This window comes from Arachis hypogaea, chromosome 15, assembly GCF_003086295.3.
Source record: "Arachis hypogaea cultivar Tifrunner chromosome 15, arahy.Tifrunner.gnm2.J5K5, whole genome shotgun sequence".
Lineage (NCBI taxonomy): Eukaryota > Viridiplantae > Streptophyta > Magnoliopsida > Fabales > Fabaceae > Arachis > Arachis hypogaea.
This window is the reverse complement of record NC_092050.1, coordinates 79710672-79735252: the sequence shown is the minus strand read 5'-3', so window position 1 is coordinate 79735252 and position 24581 is coordinate 79710672. Positions and strand designations below refer to the sequence as shown.

The 24581-nt window shown below is 39.5% G+C and overlaps 1 non-coding gene across 1 annotated transcript; it reads right to left on the bottom strand.

The window, feature by feature from the left end:
• Window positions 1–7830: 7830 nt before the first annotated feature.
• On the bottom strand, window positions 7831–7938 carry LOC112753300 (small nucleolar RNA R71). The gene has a single exon (XR_003177693.1). It is a non-coding gene; the product is annotated as a small nucleolar RNA R71 (small nucleolar RNA).
• Window positions 7939–24581: the final 16643 nt, after the last annotated feature.

The window sequence follows — 24581 nt, the reverse complement described above, 5'->3', positions numbered from 1 at the left end:
ATCGCATGACCCACGCGTCCGCGTCGCTTGAAAAACATCGCACACTACGCAACCGCGTGACTCACGCGTCCGAGTCACATGCGGCGCACAGTTTATCCAGATCAGCCAAATATCATATCTTTTCTACCCCAAATGCTAATTTTTCTTTTCCCTCCTTATTTCTTTCTTCTCTCTTCTTTCCTCCTTATTCTTTTTCACTTTTTACTTTTTCCTCCCTTATTTTTCACTTTCATTATCAAGGTTCTTTTCTTTCTTTCTTCCCTCTTTAATTTTTATTATTTTTATTAATGTTTTCTTTTCCTTTTTCTTTTTACTTTCATTATCTATATTTTCTTTTTATTCCTTTAATTGGTGTTAGAAATTTAATTAGGTGATTAGTTACTTCTATATTTTGCTTGTGAGTTATTGTGGAATTGTTTGACAATTAATATTACTTTTTAAAGGGTTGCTTGCATGTTCAATTTACTACTTTCAATAACATATTTACCATGCATGCTATGTGTTTGTGAAAAAGCCTGTATGGCATTGCACATTATTTTTAATTATTCTATTCTACTACTTTAATGCCTGTTTTTCACAAAATCCCTTTTATATTTTATTAATTAAATATAATTGTCAATACAAACAGGGTGTTGGTTTAAAAGGGTTGGTAATCTAACTTGGACATTGAATGCTTAATCTATGCTACTCATGCCTTTGCCGGCATGCCAATAAACATCTTGCATCTAATTGCCATCACATGCACTTGCTATATTATCTTTGATGAACTTTTCACATGTAGTCTATACCATGTGTTAACGACATCCTTCTTTACCGTGCATTGATTATCACCCATAATATTCGCTCTCTTGCTCGAACCCTTAGCTTTACATATTACTTTCTTTTTCCTTTTTCAGGATGGCCACCAAGAAAGGTAAAGAGAAAGCTACTCCCAAACCACCAGCAAGGAGAGGAACAAAAAGAACATTAGTGGCAGAGCCATCTTCAATAGCGGTGAAACCCTCAACAAAACGAATCAAGAGGATCATCAAGGTCGATGAAAAAGAGAAAGCCTTTCCAACAAAGGACACTGCACGGTTCACTAACCGCTACTGTGAGCAGATGTTCCCCATCCTGGCTGAAAGGAATTATAATAATAAGTATCTTCTTATCCTCCTGACCAACATTACTGAATTTGTTGAACCCCGCATTGAGTGAAGACAATGGGGATTCCTACGGAGACAGCCACGGCAGGTTAATCTTTCATGGATAGTTGAATTCTACTCCAATTTTCACATGCCAACCATGCAGTCTGTATATGTCCGTCAGAAGCAAGTCCCTATAACAGAAGAAGCCAATCAGCGAGCTTTAGATCTTCCCCCTGCACCAGAAGGATTGGACGCATTTCAAGAAGCATCACTCAAGTGCCAGACATACCAATTCGACTGGGACGCCGTTCTCAGAGTTATCGCACAACCTGGCAGCATATGGATCTACGGATACCATCGTTCCCGACCTAAGGGAATCTTGGCTTCAACACTCACGTTGGAGGCTCGAGTATAGGCACAGATCATGTCCCATTACGTCTTTTCGAGCACTCATGAGTCCTCCGTCACTACGGACATGGCTATTTTACTCTGGTGTATCCTTACAGACCAGCACCTCAATTTACCAAGACACATTCGGCATGCTATGGGACACGTACAGATCGCGGGCAACTTACCTTTCCCCGCCTTGGTTTCAGATCTAGTCTCAGCAGCCGGAGTCTCCTACAGAGCTGGGGGACACTAAGGCCATGATTCCACGAGATGATCAATACGTCCCTAACGGGAAGTATATCAGACCTCTAGTAGCCACTATCAACCGGAGCACAGAACCTGCAGAAGATATCCCTTCTTCTTCCACATCACAAGCACCTTCAACAAACCAACTGCTCCATCAAACACTTGAGAGGCTAGACCAACTTGACCGGAAAGGAAAGCAAAGAGAGCGTCGTAACAAGCGCAGATTTACATACCTCAAGGAGCTACTTGTTGGTAACTACCCACCTAAAGAAGACCCAGACACCCCGGACTCCACTTCATTTACCAGCACAGGGAGCCATGACGATCCCGATGGTGGAGATGCTGCTACCAGCCCCCCTTTGTTCCTGACAGATGGCACCAAGGACGGTGCAAAGCTTTAAGTGTGCGGAGGTCGGTCAGTACCTGACTTCCGGAGGTAATTTCTTTCCTTAAAACACCAATAAAATAGGATATTTAGTTAATTTTTCTTTTGTTTAGGATAAGATAAATTGCATAGTAATAGGTTTTTTTTTTTGGTGACTATAGTAATAGGTTAATTGCATGCATGTTCTACTTGATTGAAAAATAATAAGTTTCTTTTTAAGACCCTATTATTTTTTTTGGAAAATTTCACTAATTTAAATCAAACTTTTGTGTTAAAACTTGTTAGAAGTTGTAATTGGAACATAGTTAAAAAAAGCTAAGAACACACGACCTGTGAGATTTTGAGCTTATTTATATGGTTACATTATTTAACCATAAATTTTTATTCTTGAGTGTTTACTTCTCTATGATTGTAATCTTTATTTTGTTCCATCCTATATGTCCAATGTTTAATATGTTATATGCATGCATATGATTGAGGCCATTAATTATTTTAACTCACTTACCCCAAATAGCCTACCCTTCCATTTACCTTTGTCAGCCACTTTGAGCCTTTTAAATCCCATTTGTTATGTATTTTACCACATTACTAGCCTTAAGTAGAAAAACAAATTAATTACCCCAAATTGAATCTTTGGTTAGCTTAAGATAGAAATTGTATGTCAATTGAGTATGGGAAGATTGTGGGAACATGGGTTAATAAGGGAATGTGTCATGATAAAATAATGGGAATTTGGGTACCTACTCATGTGAAACTAGAAAAATTAAAAAATCCATGTGCATTGATAAGCTATGTTTATTTTCCTAGTTAAAAAAAAATAATAATAATAATTAAATAATTAAATAAGGGGACAAAATTATCCCAATGTTAAGTTAATGAAAAATCAATGCATATGTGATACAAGTTAAGAGAAAAAGTTAATACATGAGTATGGAATGTGAAAGTGGAGAATTACGGGTAGCTAGGCATGAATTTAAAGCATATAAGAGTATGTATGTTAGGTAAGAGCTTAGGTTAGTCAAAGATTCAATTTATAGCTCACTTAGCCATATGCATACCCTTACCCTTACCTTAGCCCCATTACAACCTTGAAAAGACCTCATGATGTTTGCATTGGTACATTAAATATTGTTGATTGGTTAGGTGAAGAACAAAGTTTAGAAAGCATGATTAGAGAAGAATAGAGTGATTACCCTATATACTTGAGAGACTAGAGTGCATATACACCATCAGTGAAGGTTCAATGCTTAATTCTATGTTCCCTACTTTCATGAGCTGTCTTCTTATAATTTTACCTGTTTTTACTATATAACTTGAATTAGTGAAATCCAATTTATGTTTTTCTTGAAGAGCTTATTTACTTTTAACCAAGTAGACAAGAATCATATAGTTGCATTCATATATATAGGTTGCATTGCATTGCATGAGTCTTACATTTCTCTACTCATTCATTTTATCTCCTTAAGCTAAGCATGAGACATGCTAATGTTTAAGTGTGGGGAGGTTGATAAACTACTATTTTATGATTTATATTGTGTTTAATTGAGTGGTTTTTATCAAGCCATTACCTACTTATTCATATAAATTGCATGATTTTATAATTCCTTCCTAGTATTATTTATGGTTGAAAACTTGCTTCCTAGAAACTTTTAATTAGTACATTTTAACTCTCCTTTATACCATTCAATACCGTGATCCATGTGTTAAGTGTTTCAGGCTTCATAGGGCAGGAATGGCTCGGAGAATGGTGAGAAAGCTTGCAAAAATGGAAGGAATACAAGAAACTAAGGAGATGACCAGCGAACACTGACGCGAGCGCATAGCTCACACGAGCGTGTGAAATGAAGAAATTGCAGCGATGCGAACGCGTGCCTGACGCGTACGCGTGGATTGGAGTTTGCACGAATGACGCGAAGGCGTAGACGACGCGTACGCGTGACAAAGAAAATCGCTAAATGACGCGAACGCATGGACGACGCGTATGCGTGACCTGCGCGATCTGCAGAAATAACAGAATACGCTGGGGACGATTTTGGGCCACGTTTTAACCCAGTTTTCGGCCCAGAAACACAGAATAAAACCAGAGAACATGTAGAGACTCAGGAGGCAATAAACACACATCCTGATACATTGATATTAGGATTTCTTTTAGTTTTAGATCTAAATCTAGATTTGCCTTACATTCATAGTTTATACTTTTGCTTTGGATTTTGGATGTTGAAGAGTCATCACCTCCGTTGAAGTTATGATAAGCGGATAATTTATACACTTTTGGCATTGTTTTTAGGTAGTTTTTAGTATGTTTTAGTTACTTTTTATTATATTTTTATTAGTTTTTAAATAAAAAACATATTTCTAGACTTTACTATGAGTTTGTGTGTTTTTCTGGCTGAAATTGAGGGACCTGAGCAAAAATCTTATTCAGAGGCTGAAAAAGGACTGCAGATGCTGTTGGATTCTGACCTCCCTGCACGCGAAGTGGATTTTTTGGAGCTACAAAAGCCCAAATGGTGCGCTCCTAATTGCGTTGGAAAGTAGACATCCTGGGGGGGGGGGGGGGGCTGGCCATTCGGCCATGCCCGGACCTTCATCATTTATGTATTTTCAACGGTGGAGTTTCTACACACCATAGATTAAGGTGTGGAGCTCTGCTGTTCTTCATGAATTAATGCAAAGTACTATTATTTTTCTATCAACTCAAGCTTATTTCTTCTCTAAGATATTCATTCGCACACAAGAACATGATGAATGTGATGATTATGTGACACTCATCACTATTCTCACCAATGAACGCGTGCCTGACAACCACTTCCGTTCTACATGCAAACAAGCTTGAATGTGTATCTCTTGGGTTTCTAATCTAACATTAAAACCTTCGTGGTATAGGCTAGAATTATTGGCGGCCATTCTTGAGATCCGGAGAGTCTAAACCTTGTCTGTGGTATTCCGAGTAAGATCTAGGAAGGGATGACTGTGACGAGCTTCAAACTCGCGAGTGTTGGGCGTAGTGACAGACGCAAAAGGATCAATGGATCCTATTCCAACATGATCGAGAACCGACAGATGATTAGCCGTGCGGTGATAGCACATTGGGACCATTTTCACTGAGAGGACGGGAGGTAGCCATTGACAACGGTGAAACCCAACATACAGCTTGCCATGGAAAGGAGTATGAATGATTGGATGAAGACAATAGGAAAGCAGAAGTTCAGGAGGAACAAAGCATCTTCATACGCTTATCTAAAATTCTTACCAATGAATTACATAAGTATCTCTATCTTATTTTATATTTTATTCATCTTTTAAGTATCAATTCTCCATAATCATTTGAATTCGCCTGACTGAGTTTTACAAGATGACCATAGCTTGCTTCAAGCCGACAATCTCTGTGGGATCGACCCTTACTCACGTAAGGTTTATTACTTGGACGACCCAGTGCACTTGCTGGTTAGTTGTGCGAAATTGTGAAAAAGAGTTGAGATTACAATTATGCGTACCAAGTTGTTGGTGCCATTGATGATCACAATTTCGTGCACCAAGTTTTTGGCGCCGTTGCCGGGGATTGTTCGAGTTTGGACAACTGACGGTTCATCTTGTTGCTTAGATTAGGTAACTTTATTTTATTTTTATTCTTCAGAATTTTTAAGAATGAATTCTAGAGTTTCAGATGATGTTTTTATCATCACAAAAGCTGATTGATTCTCATCAATTTGGCTGTTGTATGTAATGTCCTGCTGAAGCTTGGCTAGCCATGTCTAATCTTTTTAGACTGAAGCTTTAGACTAACATTGCATGATTCCTGGAATTCTTATTAAGAATTTTGAAATCTTTATTTTCTTTTCCAAATAATTTTCGAAAAATTACAAAAAAATTTTATAAAATCATAAAACCAAAAATAATCTATGTTTCCTGTTTGAGTCCACTGTCAATTTTTAAGTTTGGTGTCTTGCATGTTTTATTTAATTTCTTGCAATTTTTGAATATATGCATTATGTTCTTCATTAATCTTCAAGTTATTCATGATGATTTCCTTGCTCTGATCTTTAAATTCTCTTGTCTTGTGTGTTTTATTATTTTTCATATGCATTCTCAATTTGTTGTTGTTCCTAGTATACAAACTTATAAGTTTGGTGTCTTGCATGCATTATTTGTTTTGATCTTGATTTTCCATGATTAGTTTCATTTTATTGTTTCTCATCATTAAAAATTCAAAAAACTTTCAAAATTATGTCTTTTCAAGTCAATAATACAAAGAATTGAAGATTCAGAACATGCAGCAGAGGAATTACACAAAAAAAGCTGGGCATTCAAAATGCCCAGTGAGGAAGGAAAACTGGCGTTTAAATGCCAGCCAGGGTACCTGGTTGGGCGTTAAACGCCCAAAAGGGTAGTATTTTGGGCGTTAAACGCCCAGAATGGTATCCATTTTGGGCGTTTAACGCCAAGGTGGCACAAGAGGGAAGATTTTGTTTTCAATTCAAATATTTTTCAAATTTTCATAATTTTTCAAAATCAAATCTTTTTCAGATCTTATCTTTTCAATCATATCTTTTCAAAATCAAATCCTGTCCATTTTTTTTAGTATTTTCGAAAATCCTTGCTACAATTAATGATTTAATTCAAAATTTTCAAGTTGTTACTTGCCTATTAAGAAAGGATCAAATTTTAAATTCTAGAATCATGTCTTTTAATTTCTTGTTAGTCAAGTAATCAACTTTAATTTTAAAAATTTCTTTTAAATTGATTTTCAATCATATCTTCTTAATCATATCTTCTCAATCACATATTTTTCAAAATAATTTTCAATCATATCTTTTTTTTTATTTCTGATTTCAAAATCACTTAACTACTTTCTCAATTTTAATTTTAGAAAATCATCAATGAATTTTTTTTAAAATTTCTTTTAATTATTTCAAAATCTTTCAAAATTTAATTTCGAAAATTCTTTTCCCCCTTCTCACCTTCTTCTATTTAAGGGACAAGCACTCTTCCTCAATGTGCAATTCGGACTCCCTCTCTCTATAAGTTCGAATTCTCTCCTTTCTGCCTCCTCCTTCTATTCTTCTTTTCCTCTGACATCTCAAGGAATCTCTATACTGTGACATAGAGAATTTCATACTTTCTTCTTTTCTCTTTCATATGAGCAGAAGCAAAGACAAAGGCATTCTTGTTGAAGCTGATCCTGAACCTGTAAGGACCTTGAAGAGAAAGCTAAGAGAAGCTAAAGCACAACTCTCTGGAGAGGACCTAACAGAAATTTTCAAACAAGAAGAAGCCATGGCAGCCGAAAACAACAACAATGCCAACAATGCAAGGAAGGTGCTTGGTTACTTTACTGCACCTACTCCCGACTTCTATGGGAGAAGCATCTCTATCCCTGCCATTGAAGCAAACAACTTTGAGCTGAAGCCTCAATTAGTTTCTCTAATGCAACAGAATTGCAAGTTTCATGGACTTCCATTGGAAGATCCTCATCAGTTCTTAGCTGAATTCTTGCAAATCTATGATACTGTCAAGACTAATGGGGTTGACCCTGAAGTCTACAGACTTATGCTCTTCCCTTTTGCTGTAAGAGACAGAGCTAGGATATGGTTGGATTCACAACCTAAGGAAAGCCTGAACTCTTGGGAAAAGCTGGTCAGTGCTTTTCTGGCCAAATTCTTTCCACCTCAAAAATTAAGTAAGCTAAGAGTGGAGGTCCAGACCTTCAGACAGAAGGAAGGTGAATCCCTCTATGAAGCTTGGGAAAGATACAAGCAATTGATCAGAAGGTGTCCTTCTGACATGCTTTCTGAATGGAGCATCATAGGTATCTTCTATGATGGTTTGTCTGAACTGTTCAAGATGTCATTGGACAGCTCTGCTGGAGGATCTCTTCATCTAAAGAAGACGCCTGCAGAAGCTCAGGAACTTATTGAGATGGTTGCAAATAACCAATTCATGTATACTTCTGAAAGGAACCCTGTGAATAATGGGACAAATCAGAAGAAAAGAGTTCTTGAGATTGATACTCTGAATGCCATATTGGCTCAGAATAAAATATTGACTCAGCAAGTCAATATGATCTCTCAGAGTCTATCTGGCATGCAAGCAGCAATAGGCAGTACCAAAGAAGCTTCATCCGAAGAAGAAGCTTATGATCCTGAGAACCTAGCAATGGAAGAGGTGAATTACATTGGAGAACCCTATGGAAACACCTATAATCCTTCATGGAGAAATCATCTAAATCTCTCATGGAAGGACCAACAGAGGCCCCAACAAGGCTTCAACAACAGTAATGGTGGAAGAAATAGGTTTAGCAATAGCAAGCCTTTTCCATCATATTCTCAACAACAGACAGAGAATTCTAAGCAGAGTCAATCTGACTTAGTAACCATAATCTCTGATCTAACTAAAACCACTCAAAGTTTCATGACTAAAACAAGGTCCTCCATTAGAAATTTAGAGGCACAAGTGGGTCAGTTGAGTAAGAGGATTACTGAACTCCCTCCTAGTACTCTCCCAAGCAATACAGAAGAGAACCCAAAGAGAGAATGCAAGGCCATAAACACGTCCCACATGGCCGAATGCATAGAGGAGGGAAAGGCAGTGATTTCCACTGATGAAGACCTCAATGGACGTCCACTGGCCTCCAAGGAGTTTCCTAATGAGGAACCATGGGAATCTGAGGCTCACACTGAGACCATAAAGATTCCATTGAATTTACTTCTGCCAATCATGAAGCTAAATGCCAAGTTATTTGGTAATGAGACTTGGGAGGATGAACCCCCCTTGCTCACCAAAGAACTGGATGACTTGACTAGGCAGAGATTATCTCAGAAGAGACAGGATCTTGGAAAGTTCTTAATACCTTGTACCATAGGCACCATGACCTTTGAGAAGGCTCTGTGTGACCTGGGGTCAAGTATAAACCTCATGCCACTCTCTGTGATAGAAAAGCTAGGGATCTGTGAGGTACAAGCTGCAAGAATCTCACTAGAGATGGCAGAAAATTCAAGGAAACAGGCTTATGAACTTGTAGAGGATGTCTTGGTAAAGGTTGAAGGCCACTACATCCCTGCTGATTTCATAATTCTAGACACTGAGAAGTGTAAGGATGAATCCATCATCCTTGGTAGACCTTTCCTAGCCACAGCAAAAGCTGTGATTGATGTTGATAGAGGAGAATTGGTCCTTCAAGTGAATGAGGACTCCCTTGTATTTAAAGCTCAAGGATCTCCTTCTGTAACCATGGAGATGAAGCATGAAAAACTTCTCTCAATCCAGAGTCAAATAGAGCCCCTACATTCAAACTCTAAGTTTGGTGTTGGGAGGCCATCATCATGCTCTGAGTATCTGTGAGGCTCTATGAGAGCCTACTGTCAGGCTATTGACATTAAATAAGCGCTTGTTGGGAGGCAACCCAATTTTATTAATCATATTTATTTATTTTCCATTGTTATTTTATGTTTTCTGTAGGTTGATGAACATGTGAAGTCACAAAAATAACTAAAAAAGCAAAAACATAATGAAAAACAGTATTAAAAATAGCACACCCTGGAGGAGAAGCTTACTGGCGTTTAAACGCCAGTAAGGGTAGCAGAATGGGCGTTAAACGCCCAGTCTGGCACCATTCTGGGCGTTTAACGCCAAAAATGGGCACAGAGCTGGCGTTTAAATGCCATAAAGGGGAGAAAAGCTATCGTTAAACGCCAAAAATGGGCAGGAACCTGGCGTTTAATGCCAGGATTGGCAATCAAGGGGGCATTTACACGCCAACATCGTGCAGGGATGAGAAATCCTTGACACCTCAGGATCTGTGGACCCCACAAGATCTCCACCTACCTTATCTCTTGATGCACGGAAAAGTTGTCTCTTAACAAATTTCTTTCGGCAAGTGTACCGAATTTGTCGTCAAGTAAAAACTCACAATAGAGTGAGGTCGAATCCCACAAGGATTGATTGATCAAGCAACTTTAATTAGAGGAATGTTCTAGTTGAGCGAATCCAGGATTTGAGTTTAGAATTGCAGAAAATAAAATGACGGGAAGGTAAATGACAGAAAAAGTAAATGCTAGAATTAAAGAACTGAAAGTAAATTACTGAAGTAAATTGCAGAATTGTAAATGGGAATGGGAGAATTGCTCATAAGAGTAAATAACATAAATTAAAGAAAATGGGTAAGATCAGAAATGGGGAGTTCATTGGGCTTAGGAGATGCTGCATTCTCTGGATTAATTTCATTTTCATCTCTTCCTCAATCAATGCACTCATTGATCTCCTTGGCAATCTTAAGTGTTTGAATTACAATTTTTTGTAATTCAATCTCTCAAATCTTGATCAATAGCCAATTCCTTGGTCAATTGCTCATGCGAAGAGATGAAGTATGGTCACTGATTATACCACATGCATTTCCCAAATCAAGTGTTGAGAGGATTATAGTCACATATCCATCCGAACCCAATTTGGTCCAGCATGAGTGAGAAAGCATTTCTAGCTTGATCTCTTCATTCCTCTTTCAAGGTTCAGAAGAGATCCAAGTATGTATAGCTTCTTTTCCAAGATAACTAACCAATTGGATGAAGATCGAAAGCTTTCAAGTAAAATCAAGAGAAAAGATAGAAGAAGAATAATGAAAACTAGTATTGATCCATCAAATTACAACAGAGCTCCCTAACCCAATGAAAGGGGTTTAGTTGTTCATAGCTCTGGAAAATGAAAACAAAGATGGAGAATACATGATGAAAACTAGAAGTGCAGAGAAAGTAAAATACAGAGAGTAATTCTATGCCCAGAGGCTCCCTATATTTTCCAACTCCCTAATTAATTCAAAGCTACTCCTATATATACTACTCTTCTACTCTTCTAGTTGGTTCTTCAAGTCTTGGGTCTGGGCCTTTGGATCTTGAGTTTGAAGCAGTTATCTTCTTCATTGGGCTTGGCTTTACTTGCAGAGAGAAAGTGTGAAGTGGACAGAGACTTTTGCTCAGGACGTTAGTGGTGTTAACGTTCAGTGAAAATATGGGTTCGAGAACGTTAGTGACATTCAACTTTTTCAGTGACGTTCCTTACCCAAGTAAGAGCCACGTTAACCTCAACGTTAGTGGCACAAACGTTGCCACTAACGTTGCCTCTTTGTCCTTCGCGCACGTTATTGGGACTCAATTTTCCCAATAACGTTGAGAAGCCTCCCCCTTCCCTACGTTAGAGTCCACGTTAACTTAGTTAACGTGGCTCTTTTAACGTAGGCTTGCCAACCTTCGAGAACGTTAGTGACACTTAACATTGTCGCTAACGTTCCAATGTGCCCCTTAGCTCCCACGTTAGAGTCCACGTTAACTAGGTTAACGTGGCCATGCTAGCCATCTCCAACGTTAGTGACAAAGTTGAGTGTCACTAACGTTGGCTCAACATTCCCTTATCTAATTTGTCCTTAAATTCATGCAAAATCCTCATGAAATCATGTAAAGTGCATAATGTATGCTTGAATTAAGATGTAAGTGAATATCTAACCAAAACTAGCTTATTTCCTAAGGAAATGCATGAAACTACCCTAAAAACAGTAAAGAAAAGGTCAGTGAAACTGGCCAAAATGCCCTGGCATCACAACACCAAACTTAAAGCTTGCTTGTCCCTAAGCAAGTACTGGAACAAGAGAATGATGAATGGAATGCCAAGAGAAATGAGTCATTCTTGTGGAAGTCATCTCCCTGATTTTATGGTAGTTTCATGCATAGCAACTTAGGTTCATTCCTGGCTTTTAGACCTTTATCATGTCCTAGAATACTCACTGTGATTGCATCCCATGAAACTTTTATTTATTGATCCTTTTGTTGTTATTTCAGGGCTTATTTGTGTTCTTAGGCTAAGTGTTCTGTAAGGGGACAACTCTTTAAAATAAGCTTTCAGCCAACACTCCCGAACCAGTTGGTTCAAGGTGCTAGGTGTTGAAGCACCCCTAAGGACTTACTTGCTCAAGTCTCTCCCCCCTACATACACACCACAGGCATATAGTTGATGACAAGTCATCCTAGCCTATTTTAGCTAATCTTTTTCTTTTGTTTTCATTAGAATTATGCACTTTCTTGAGCTACAAGCAAGCTAATTGAGTAGATTTTCATGTTTCCCTTGATTGAATCAACCATATATGAATTCATGCCATTTCATGAGGTTTTATGCTATATTTGTTGCATATTATGAAAGAATGAATATCTCATGATTTTGAGCATAGCTTTGATGAGTTTGGTTGATTAATGATAGGTGAAGAAAGCTTGGAGAAAGGTTGAAGCAAAGAGGAATGGCTAGGAGTGAGGAGAGGACAATGGAATAAGTGAAATTGAACCAGGAAGCAAGAAGTTAGCCCCCTAACTTGGAGGCTAACGTTGGAACTTGAAATTTCCTCCCTGGCCATCCCACGTTTGCGCCAACGTTAGCCCCCTAACTTGGAGGCTAACGTTGGCACATGAATTCCTCCCTGGCCATCCAACGTTTGCGCCAACGTTAGCCCCCTAACTTGGAAGCTAACGTTGGCACATGAAGACATAAGGGAGAAGGGCCAACGTTTGCGCCAACGTTAGCCCCCTAACTTTGAGGCTAACGTTGGCACATGAAAACATAAGGGAGAAGGGCCAACGTTTGCGCCAACGTTAGCCCCCTAACTTGGAGGCTAACGTTGGCGCCATTAGCATATAAGGGAAGGCCAACGTTAGGGTCAAAGTTAGACCCCTAACGTTGGCACCAACGTGCATACCAGAAAAATGTGTTTGCTGCTATGAAAAGTTGGAGCCCCTAACTTTGGCTCAAACTTTTGGTCCAACTTTTGCTAACCTCAAAACCGGTTCAATTGGTTCACTTCGGTTCTTCTCCAAACTTCAAGAGCAATCAACCAAGGCCTCTTTCAACCCAATTCCACCAAGAGCAAAGGCCCAACTCAAGGCTTGAAGATCATTTTTGAAAGTGTATAAATAGGATAGAATTCAAGTTCTTCGGGGAGCTTTCCTTTTGGAATTTTCATAATAGTTTTCGGAGAGCTTTTGAGTGAACTTTAATTTCTTTGTTTCCATTGCTTTCAATTTCATTTTCTACTTTTGTCTTGGATCTTGGATTGGAGAATTGAAGAAATTCTGTTTCAATCTCAATCTTGGATCTCTCTGTTTCTTTACTGTTAATTGAATTTCATTTCCGGTTAATTGCTCTTCATCTCTTTTCTTTGCAATTTACAATTTCCTTGCAATTGTTCTTGTTGGATCTAGGAAGGCATTGAGATCTAGACTTGGTTTTTCTAGTCTCTGGGTCCTGAGATCTGAATTTCCCATTTCAATTCTCTGTTTACTGCTTCTTATGTTCATTTACTTTTCTGCTTCATATCCGGTTCAATCCCAATTCCCTTTTACTCTTCTGTTTGATGCAATTTAATTTTTCCTTGTTTAAATTCTGCAAATCCACATCCCAATCCCCTTTACATTTCAAGCAATTTACATTCCTTGCACTTTAAGATTCTGCAATTTACATTTCTTGCACTCTAAGTTTCTGCTATTTAATTTCTTGTTCTTTAAGATTCAGCAATTCAATTTCCTGCTCTCTTTAATTTCATGCAATTTACATTCTGCAAATCACAAATCACCCAACCAACACTTGATTCGCTTGACTAAATCAACCACTAAGCTAAAATTGCTCAATCCTTCAATTCCCTGTGGGATCGACCTCACTCCCGTGAGTTTTTATTACTTGATGCGACTCGGTGCACTTGCCGGTTAGATTTGTGGTGTTTTGGGAGAGATTCGTTTCTCACCAAAATATCTCATCAAGTTTTTGGCGCCGTTGCCGGGGATTGATTAGATTGACAATGATTAAGTGAGGTGGTGATCTAGATCAAGCACTTTTTCTTTAATTTTTGACTAACCCACTAACTGTTTGATGTTTTGTCCCAACCGGCTACATTCAATTTTCAAGAGAATCACTATGTTTTCTATTGATTGATTTATATGTCACAGGGAAGAAGGAGTTTCTGAGAAAGAAGAACATCACAACATGAAGCCACAACTCATTACACTAATAGAGAACAATTGTTCCTATGGTGGAAATCCCTTGGAAGACTCTAAACAGCACCTATCCATTTTTCTGAAAACTTGTGGGGCTGTCAATCTCAATGGTGTAGACCATGATACCCTTAAGCTCTTGTTATTTCCTTTCTCACTGAAGGATGAAGCGGCACAATGGCTTGAAACCTTTCCCCAAGGAAGTATAACTAGTTGGGATGAATTGGTTGCCAAGTTTCTAGCCAAATTCTCCTCACCCCAGCAACACATCAAGATGAAAGAAGGAGTACATCCATTCATACAAAGAGAGGAAGAACCACTGTTCAAAGCATGGGAGAGATACAAGAAAGCAAATGATAAGGTGGATTTTCGAGCGTTCTATGAAGGATTAACCTCCGAAACAAGAAAAGCAATAGATTACTTCTCAGATGGCCTACTCAAGGCAACAGCAACCATCCAAGGAACTGCAGAGTTCAGTGACAAAAGAGCCAATAACCAATACTCAATTGAGACACCACGGAATGCAATTTCAGAAAAGGAAGTAATGAATCTTGAAGGAGTGAGAGCAGTCATGAATCAAAACAAGCAGCTACACCAGCAAACTCAGCAGCAATTGGAATCAATAGCTAGACAAATTGATTCTCTACATTCTGCCACAGTGAATGCACAATTTCCACCATGGAAACCACATTCTTATTTAAGAATGAAGGAACCTCAGCATCAGGAACAAAGGGACCTCAACTATAATAACCCCAACTTTCCAAACCTGCAAAAACACCACCATGCCAACAAAAATCACTACACACTACCCCAATATACACACCTCCAACCCTATCCTACCCCACCACCTGCCCAAAATGACTTACATCAATCACCATAATTAACACAGTCACAACCAATCTTAAACTTCCAAAAACTCTATGTTCTAGAAATGATGATGGAAAGGCTTATGAAAATTCAAGAAATGACATTAATAGAGCAGGAGGACATAAGGAAAAACCAAGAGGCATATCTCAAGAGAATTGAAAGGTACATGGAACAACTGGTTCAAAACCCTGCTAAACTGGGCGAGAGAGAGAGAGAGATGTCCCTAAGAGCCACTGAAGATGATTCGAAGAATAATGAAAAAGCTGTTGGGTTGAAAGGTAAAGCAGTTATGGAAAACCAGGAGAAGCCTACAGTGAGAGGAGGAAACCTAAGGCAACAGAAGCCTCAACTTCCATGAGCACAGAGTGAAGGATGTCAAGCTAGTGACAATAAAAGAGCGCTTGTTGGGAGGCAACCCAACCTGAGGTAGTTTTCTATTCATAACCATTTTAATAAAAAGGTTAATTAGTTTTATCTATATTGCAAGAAGCTAAGTTTGGTGTTGCACACCAAAACAATCTAAAGGAGAATGCAGGATTCTAAGTTTGGTGTTTCACCAAAATCCCATTATAAAACACATTCTCACTTTCTGCATAATGTAGGCTTCAAGCATGTTGGATAAACTAGTTAACTATTCTGCTGTTTCCTAGTTTTCAGTTTTATTGCTTTTGAAAAAGAAGAAAAAGAGTTTCACACATGGTTAATCTAATGCATTGGCAAGGTACTAAGTTTGGTGTTCCCACACCAAAGTAAGTACAAAGGCCCACAAATAAATCATGCAAGCTAACCCTTTTGCAAGTGCTTGGGGAACAAGCAACTTTCAATATCATTGCAGAGGTCCATACAAGCTGTTGGAAGGCTTAAGCATCATCAACCAAAGAAACAAAAGATGAACCTAAAGGCCAGCAATGATGATGATGAGAAGAAGGAAAGCAAGTAAACTTCAACAGGTTGTATTGTTAAGTAATTGTTTTGCATCAAATATTGCTGTAATTGAAAGTTGGATTGTATCCTTATCTGCCCTGCCTGCCTGCATAGCATAGTCTTTCTTTATAATTCAATAAGCAAGATGCTTGATCATTCACAACATTCTTATCTTCAAAACTTGTTTGCACTCAATTTTCAAGAAATGCATCACATGAAAGTTCTTTGAAAAGAAGGATTGAGGAATTAAACAATTTTGAGGCAAGCAAAAGATTAGGAGAAGTGGTGGTTCTAGTTGTATGATCATGTATTAAGGTTGCATGCTTGTGAAAAATTGCATGGGAGCTCATAGGCGGGACATGAAGTTCAAAGAAGTATTGTGGAGATTCTCAAAAATTTATTGATCCAAGAAGCAGCAAACAAAACAAAAGAAAGAAAAGAAAATACAAAAACAAAAGGAATATGGCCCAAGGCTCTGAGCATCAATTACTAGGCAGAAAAAGAAAGAAAGAAACAAAAACTCAAAGAGTTGTTATCCTAGTAAATGCTTGTGGTTGAGATGTGTCAAGGAAAGAGGCTTGAGTAAGTAAATCCTTAGGGGTGCTTCAACACCTAATACCTTAAAACCAACTGGTTTAGGAGTATTGATTGAAAGTTTATCTAAAGGGCCGCTTTGAGACATGATACTTAGAGTCGAGGCCAAAGCATAGAAACTATAAGCTGCTTCAAGGTGACTACATATAAAGAGATCTCCATGATACCATTTGGATGAAAATCCTAAGACCTATGACTCCCAATATGTAAGGACTAGTGAGCACTGAAGCCCTTGCATGAGCATATGATTTAGAGTTCACCCCACTGATACTTAATCACTTCACTCACTGCACTTTACAATTGTTCCTCAATCCATCTTAATTGAAAGAACCTTGGAGCATAAATCTTTTCTTGCTTGGGGACAAGCAAGCTTTAAGTTTGGTGTTGTGATGACAAGTCATCCTAGCCTATTTTAGCTAATCTTTTTCTTTTGTTTTCATTAGAATTATGCACTTTCTTGAGCTACAAGCAAGCTAATTGAGTAGATTTTCATGTTTCCCTTGATTGAATCAACCATATATGAATTCATGCCATTTCATGAGGTTTTATGCTATATTTGTTGCATATTATGAAAGAATGAATATCTCATGATTTTGAGCATAGCTTTGATGAGTTTGGTTGATTAATGATAGGTGAAGAAAGCTTGGAGAAAGGTTGAAGCAAAGAGGAATGGCTAGGAGTGAGGAGAGGACAATGGAATAAGTGAAATTGAACCAGGAAGCAAGAAGTTAGCCCCCTAACTTGGAGGCTAACGTTGGAACTTGAAATTTCCTCCCTGGCCATCCCACGTTTGCGCCAATGTTAGCCCCCTAACTTGGAGGCTAACGTTGGCACATGAATTCCTCCCTGGCCATCCAACATTTGCGCCAACGTTAGCCCCCTAACTTGGAGGCTAACGTTGGCACATGAAGACATAAGGGAGAAGGGCCAACGTTTGCGCCAACGTTAGCCCCCTAACTTTGAGGCTAACGTTGGCACATGAAAACATAAGGGAGAAGGGCCAACGTTTGCGCCAACGTTAGCCCCCTAACTTGGAGGCTAACGTTGGCGCCATTAGCATATAAGGGAAGGCCAACGTTAGGGTTAAAGTTAGACCCCTAACGTTGGCACCAACGTGCATACCAGAAAAATGTGTTTGCTGCTATGAAAAGTTGGAGCCCCTAACTTTGGCTCAAACTTTTGGTCCAACTTTTGCTAACCTCAAAACCGGTTCAATTGGTTCACTTCGGTTCTTCTCCAAACTTCAAGAGCAATCAACCAAGGCCTCTTTCAACCCAATTCCACCAAGAGCAAAGGCCCAACTCAAGGCTTGAAGATCATTTTTGAAAGTGTATAAATAGGATAGAATTCAAGTTCTTCGGGGAGCTTTCCTTTTGGAATTTTCATAATAGTTTTCGGAGAGCTTTTGAGTGAACTTTAATTTCTTTGTTTCCATTGCTTTCAATTTCATTTTCTACTTTTGTCTTGGATCTTGGATTGGAGAATTGAAGAAATTCTGTTTCAATCTCAATCTTGGATCTCTCTGTTTCTTTACTGTTAATTGAATTTCATTTCCGGTTAATTGCTCTTCATCTCTTTTCTTTGCAATTTACAATTTCCTTGCAATTGTTCTTGTTGGATCTAGGAAGGCATTGAGATCTAGACTTGGTTTTTCTAGTCTCTGGGTCCTGAGATCTGAATTTCACATTTCAATTCTCTGTTTACTGCTTCTTATGTTCATTTACTTTTCTACTTCATATCCGGTTCAATCCCAATTCCCTTTTACTCTTCTGTTTGATGCAATTTAATTTTTCCTTGTTTAAATTCTGCAAATCCACATCCCAATCCCCTTTACATTTCAAGCAATTTACATTCCTTGCACTTTAAGATTCCGCAATTTACATTTCTTGCACTCTAAGTTTCTGCTATTTAATTTCTTGTTCTTTAAGATTCAGCAATTCAATTTCCTGCTCTCTTTAATTTCATGCAATTTACATTCTGCAAATCACAAATCACCCAACCAACACTTGATTCGCTTGACTAAATCAACCACTAAGCTAAAATTGCTCAATCCTTCAATCCCTGTGGGATCGACCTCACTCCCGTGAGTTTTTATTACTTGATGCGACCCGGTGCACTTGCCGGTTAGATTTGTGGTGTTTTGGGAGAGATTCGTTTCTCACCAAAATATCTCATCAATAGTTTATTTATTTTCTTTTCTTGAGACCTTGGTGTCCAGCACCTCTTTGGGTTACTAAATTCTCTGTAGTGAGGGTTACTCTTGATAGTGGACTTTCAGCTGATAATCCCGAGTTAGTTAACCCAAGTTACCAAGTGATAAGGCACCCCTAAGAGCTTATTCATCCAAGTAGATCCCTCACACAGGAACACCACAGACACATGCCTCAAGATTAAAACCATTGGTGCCTAGCTTTATTGCTTACTCTTTTTCTTTTATTCCTCATCTTTGATTGTTCTTTCCCTTTTTCTTATTAGGATCTTCTTATTTAGCTAGTCTCATGGGGTGTGTCTCAAGCATAGTATTCATGACAGACAGTTGTCCTCCCACCTTATGGTTGAACCAACTTAGCTAACTTACGACTATACCATAAACTCATGAACTTACTCCATAGTATGAACTCCTCTCTGGTCTTTAAAAACACACATTCTCTTTTCATTTGATTTAAAGGGACAAACATACAAGTAAGCAAAGTAAGGATGCAGTGACATAGAGACCAGCAAACATAGACCTTTTCAATAAAAACTTTAAAGACAGAATTTTAAAAAAATTTAAACTAACATGGAAGCAAGTTCTATTTCATACAAGATCTTCCTTATTTAGAGCATAGAGAAAGAATGACCAAAGAAGGAACTCCACCACCTTTTACTCATGTGGTTGCCCATGCTCTCCTTCTTGCTTGTCCTCCTGGTGTTTTTCTTGATTGCTTGTGCTCCCACTTCCCTTGCCTTTTCCAAGCAGCTTTTTCCAGAAACCACCATCTTCCATCTTCTTCTTGAGTGTTTCCTTCTGCTGTTTCACCTTCCTCTCTTCTTGTTCTACAAAATCTTTTTGGACCTCATCATATGTTGGGATGGCATAGTGTAGATGATGCATATTACTGGACATGTAGTTCAACTTGGCTTGAGTGTTGACGTTGAACTCCTCCCTATGTAGTTGCCGCCCTTCATTAAGTACAGTGAACTCATTGAATGCTTTCATCTGGGCTATTTGTCGCTGATTGAGTTCCTGCAAATGCTTATCTTGACGTTCTTGCCTCTTAGTAACTTGGTGGATGGTTTGAGTGAGCTGGGAGTATTGTTCCTATTGCTGCTCCATTTGTTGTTTCTGCCATTCTTCTTGTTGGCTCATCCGGTTTAGTATTTGCTCTTGTCCTTCCATATGTCTCATCCCCAAATCTTCAATAGCTCTTAGAAGGTGATTCATATTCAAGTTGGCTGGGTAAGGATGCTCTCCTTGTTGATATTCTTCCTGATGAGACTCCTCTTGGTGAGCTCCTTCTTTTGCTTTTAGTTTTCCTATTTGTGGCCTTCTTTGTTGCAGAGCAGGTGTAGTATAGGCCATACGCTGGGTTGTCATTAGCCTCCCAGGGTTCACCCAGTCTGGATTGCTGTCCTCAAAGACCACCTTGGCCTTTGTGCACAATCGGAGAATGGTGCTGGGGTACCAAAGCCTGGCACCTGATTCAAGCTTCTCAGCTGAATCTTGAATTCCTTCAGCTATGAGTTCATGCACATTGATTTCTCCACCTTGTACTAGGCAATGTACCATAGTTGCTCGATTAATATTTACCTCTGAATTATTTGCAGCTGGGAGAATAGACCTCCTCACGAGTTCAAACCACCCCTTGGCTTCTGGGCTAAGGTCTCCCCTCTTGTTGAACCGGGGTCTCTCATCTCCATACCTCTCCCAGTTAGCTGCTATAACACAGATGTCAGTCACAATCTCAGTGAGCTCATCATTGTCTTGGCTTTTACTTATCCTTGCATGATAGCTGGGCTCATCAAAATGTGGTGATTTCAGGTGAAGAGTTCTTATTATAGAATTTAGGCTGAAGTCCACCTCCTTTCCTCTTACATAGCTTTTGAAGGTTGGGGCCCTGGTTTTGTCTTCTCTGACCACATTTGCGTAGAACTCTTTGATGAGGTTTGCATTGATCTTCCCCTCTGGATTGGTGAGCATTTGCCACCCTCTTTCTTCAATCTTCTCCCGAATCTGTGGGCAGTCATCTTCATTGATTTGGAAGGTTAACTCGGACAGTATCTTTTTGAGCTTTATCCGCTCAAATTCTCGTTCATGGAAGGCAGTCTTGAATCTCTTCTCGTCGAAAGGAATGTTCTCCATTGGTTCCTTCCTCTTCTACCTCTTGGAGCTTGATGATGCCATGAATGAAGTTAATGCGAAAAGGGTGTAGTGAAGGGAATAAATGTGGGATTTAGAGAGTGGGAAGTTGAAGAACTAGTTGCTGGAAAGTGAAGTGCAAGGGATATGAATTTCGAATGTGGAGATGGTGCGGATTGGATCCACTTATATAGAGAAGTGATGAAGAGATGAAAGGTGTGGATTGATGGGGTTGGTGTATGATGAACGGATGGGGTTTTGTATGGAGTAAGCACGAGGATTACCAACTTTATGATGGAGTTGGTTCAGTTTCCAAGTTTGTTCTTCCTCCAATGTTGCATGGCAACCATTCCCAATGCATTCCCCCTTGAGGCACGTGTGTAGTACCTTCTTCATGAAGTGGCCGAACCTTTCTCATTAAATTGTCCAATCAATCTCCTTCAATGCTCCTTTCCTTTTCCCTATAAAAATAAAATAAGAAAAATCAATATCATAAAAAGTTTTTAAACTTTTCGGCTAGAATGATAAAGAGAAGAAAAGATTTTGTTTATTCATGAACTCCAACTAACTAACTAACTGTGTATCCTTATATGCACATTGGTGGCACCATGGGGTGACTTTGGAACACTGTGATGAAAAGTTCTGTTCAAAGCTCCAAGACTAGCATGCTCTCAGTTGCATTCATGCTTTCTTGGCACGCTTTGAACACCAAACTTGTTCTTCACTATATACTGCAATATAAGGACTTCACCAAGTTTTTGTCAAGTTTGGGTTGGAATTCATGAATATTGACTTATTCACTAGTAAAAGCTAATAAAACATGGGTTGCCTCCCATGAAGCACTTCTTTAGCGTCACTAGCTTGACGTTTCTCCTTCATCAGGGAGGTTGATAATGCTTCAAGTCCTCCCCTCTTGCCTTGGACTTATATCCAATGGTTGTATCAATGATCTCTACATGTTCCAAGGAGAGAACTCTGTTGATAGTGAAGACCTTAGGTAACTGAGATGGTACAGTGGGAAGATTAGGGGGGATATCTGGGAAGTAAGCTGAGATCACTTTATCTCCTGGAGAGAAGCCTTCCGTAGGGATCTTCTTGTTCCTCCACCCCTTTGGTACCTTCTTCTTTGTCCCTTTTGATGCTGCCTTGCTCTTGGCGGCTTCTTCTTCTAAGGGAATTTTGTTGTTGTCTTCATATGCCTCTGGTGGTTTAGGTTCCTCCAGCTTCTCCTTGAGCTGTGACAATTGCTGTTTGCCTTGTTCATCATTCAGTGGGGTTCTCAGATGTGTTGGTTATGCTTCACTACTTGTTTCCTCTGTCAGCATCTCATTATGATCATTGCTTAGTTCTTTGTTTTCTTGGTCTGCTTCTTGTGAGAGTTTGAAGACATTAAAGCTGAGTCGTTCATCATGGATCCTCAATATTAGCTCCCCTCGCTCCACATCTATAAGTGCTCTGGTTGTAGCTAGGAATGGTCTTCCCAATATGATTGGGTGAGTGTGACTCTCTTCCATGTCCAAGATGACAAAGTCTGTGGGAAGAAAGTATTTCCCCACCTTTAACAACACGTTTTCCACCACTCCTCTTGCTTGTTTTTGAGTTTTGTCAGCCAGCCTGATGACTACATTTGTGGGCAATATCTCATTGATCTGCAGCCTCTTCACCAGGGATAAGGGCATTAAGTTGATGCTTGCTCCCAAATCGCAGAGTGCTCTATCAAACATTGTTTCCCCTATGGCACAGGGGACATGAAAACTCCCTGGATCTTTTCTTTTCGTAGGCAACTGCGGTTGAATGAGGGCACTGCACTCCTTGTTCATCACTATAGTTTGGCCTCCCTTGAGTGAGCTTTTCCTGGGAAGCAGCTCCTTCATATACTTGATGTATGCAGGCATTTGTTGGATAGTCTTCATGAACGGTATGTTCACATGCAAAGATGCAAACAAGTCAAGAAATCTTGAGTATATTCTCTTCTCCACAGCACCATTGAGCAGTTGGGGAAAAGGTGCATAGAGTCTCAGCAGCTCCTGTTTTCAGATTTCTGGTTCTTGGTAATCTTTTTCCCCCTCCTCTACTGAGGTATCTTCAGGTTGTTCTGACAGCTTGCTTGGCTTGTCCGCAGTCTCCTTATCACTTATAGTGACCATCTTGCAATCTTCCCATCTTACTTTCTTTATTTCACCTCTCGGATTCTTCTCTGTGTCACTTGGGAATCCATCTGTGGGTTTGGGAATTCGCTCAGAGAGATACCCCACTTGAGATTCCAACCTCTTGATTGTGTCTCCCTGGTTCTTGAAACTGGCTCGCACTTCCTCCTTGAACACCTTGTTGTCTTGAATCTCCTTGCTTATGCCTTCAAGTAGATTCTCAATCCTTGAGATTCTTTCATCAAATGATGATAGGTCAGGCTGAGGAGGGTTATTCTGGCCTTGATATGAATGTGGAGAGGTGTTATTATGGGGGTGTTGATATGGTCTAGATGTGAAGTGTTGGGTGGCTGCATTGTTTGGATTTGGGCGTCTTTGATCAAGGCTTTGGTCTTGTTGATTTCTCCACCCAAAGTTTGGGTGATTCCTCCATCCAGGGTTGTAGGTCTTGGAGTATGGATCATGGTTTTGCCTAGGTGAATTCCCAATGTAGTTGGCTTGCTCCTGACTACCCTCTACTTCTTCATTCACTCCTTCTTGGGTTATTGATGAAGTGGAGATTGCTGTTACTTGGTTCCTCTCCATCTTCTTGGTGAGGTCAGCCAGCTGCTGGGTAATGAGCTTGTTTTGGGCCAGCAGAGCATCTACATTGTTTAACTCCATTACTCCTCTTGTGTTCCCTCTTTCGGAAGCATAGAAGTAGTCGTTCTCTGCTACTGTTTCAATGACATCTATGGCCTCCTCAATGGTCTTCTTCTTGTTCAAAGATCCTCCGGATGAATGGTCTACGGCCTTCTTTGACTCATAAGAGAGCTCTTCATAGAAAATGTGCAGCTGCACCCATTCATTGAACATATCGGGTGGGCACCTCCTTGTTAGGTCTTCAAACCTCTCCCATGCTTCATATAGAGTCTCACCATCTTGTTGCCTGAAAGTTTGGACCTCAGCTCTCAGCCTATTGATTCGTTGAGGAGGGTAAAATCTTGCTAAAAATTTGTTCACCACATCTTCCCAAGTTGTCAAGCTCTCCCTTGGGAAAGACTCCAGCCACTTGGCTGCCTTATCCTTGAGTGAGAATGGAAATAAGAGCAGTCTATAGGCGTCAGGATGAACACCATTAGACTTCACTGTGTCACATATTCTCAGGAAGGTGGTTAGATGTTGATTGGGGTCCTCTTGGACACTTCCTCCGAATGAACAGTTGTTCTGAACAAGGGTGATGAGCTGTGGTTTTAGTTCAAAATTGTTGGCATGGATGGTTGGCTTTTGAATGCTACTTCCATAGTTTCCTGGGTTTGGATTGATGTAAGAGCCTAAAACTCTTCTATCCTCCCTAGCATGATTTGCTCGACCTCTTCCGCCATGGTTGTGAGTCTCTTCTTCGTGATGGTTTTCCATGTTTTCTTCCATGTTTGGTTCAAAGTATTCCTCAAAGTGTTCCTCCTCTTCTTCAGCACCAACTACACGTTTTTCTCTGCCTCCTTCCTTAGTCTAAGGAAGGTTCTCTCAGGTTCAGAATCAAAGGAAGTTGAAGCCCCGCTTCTT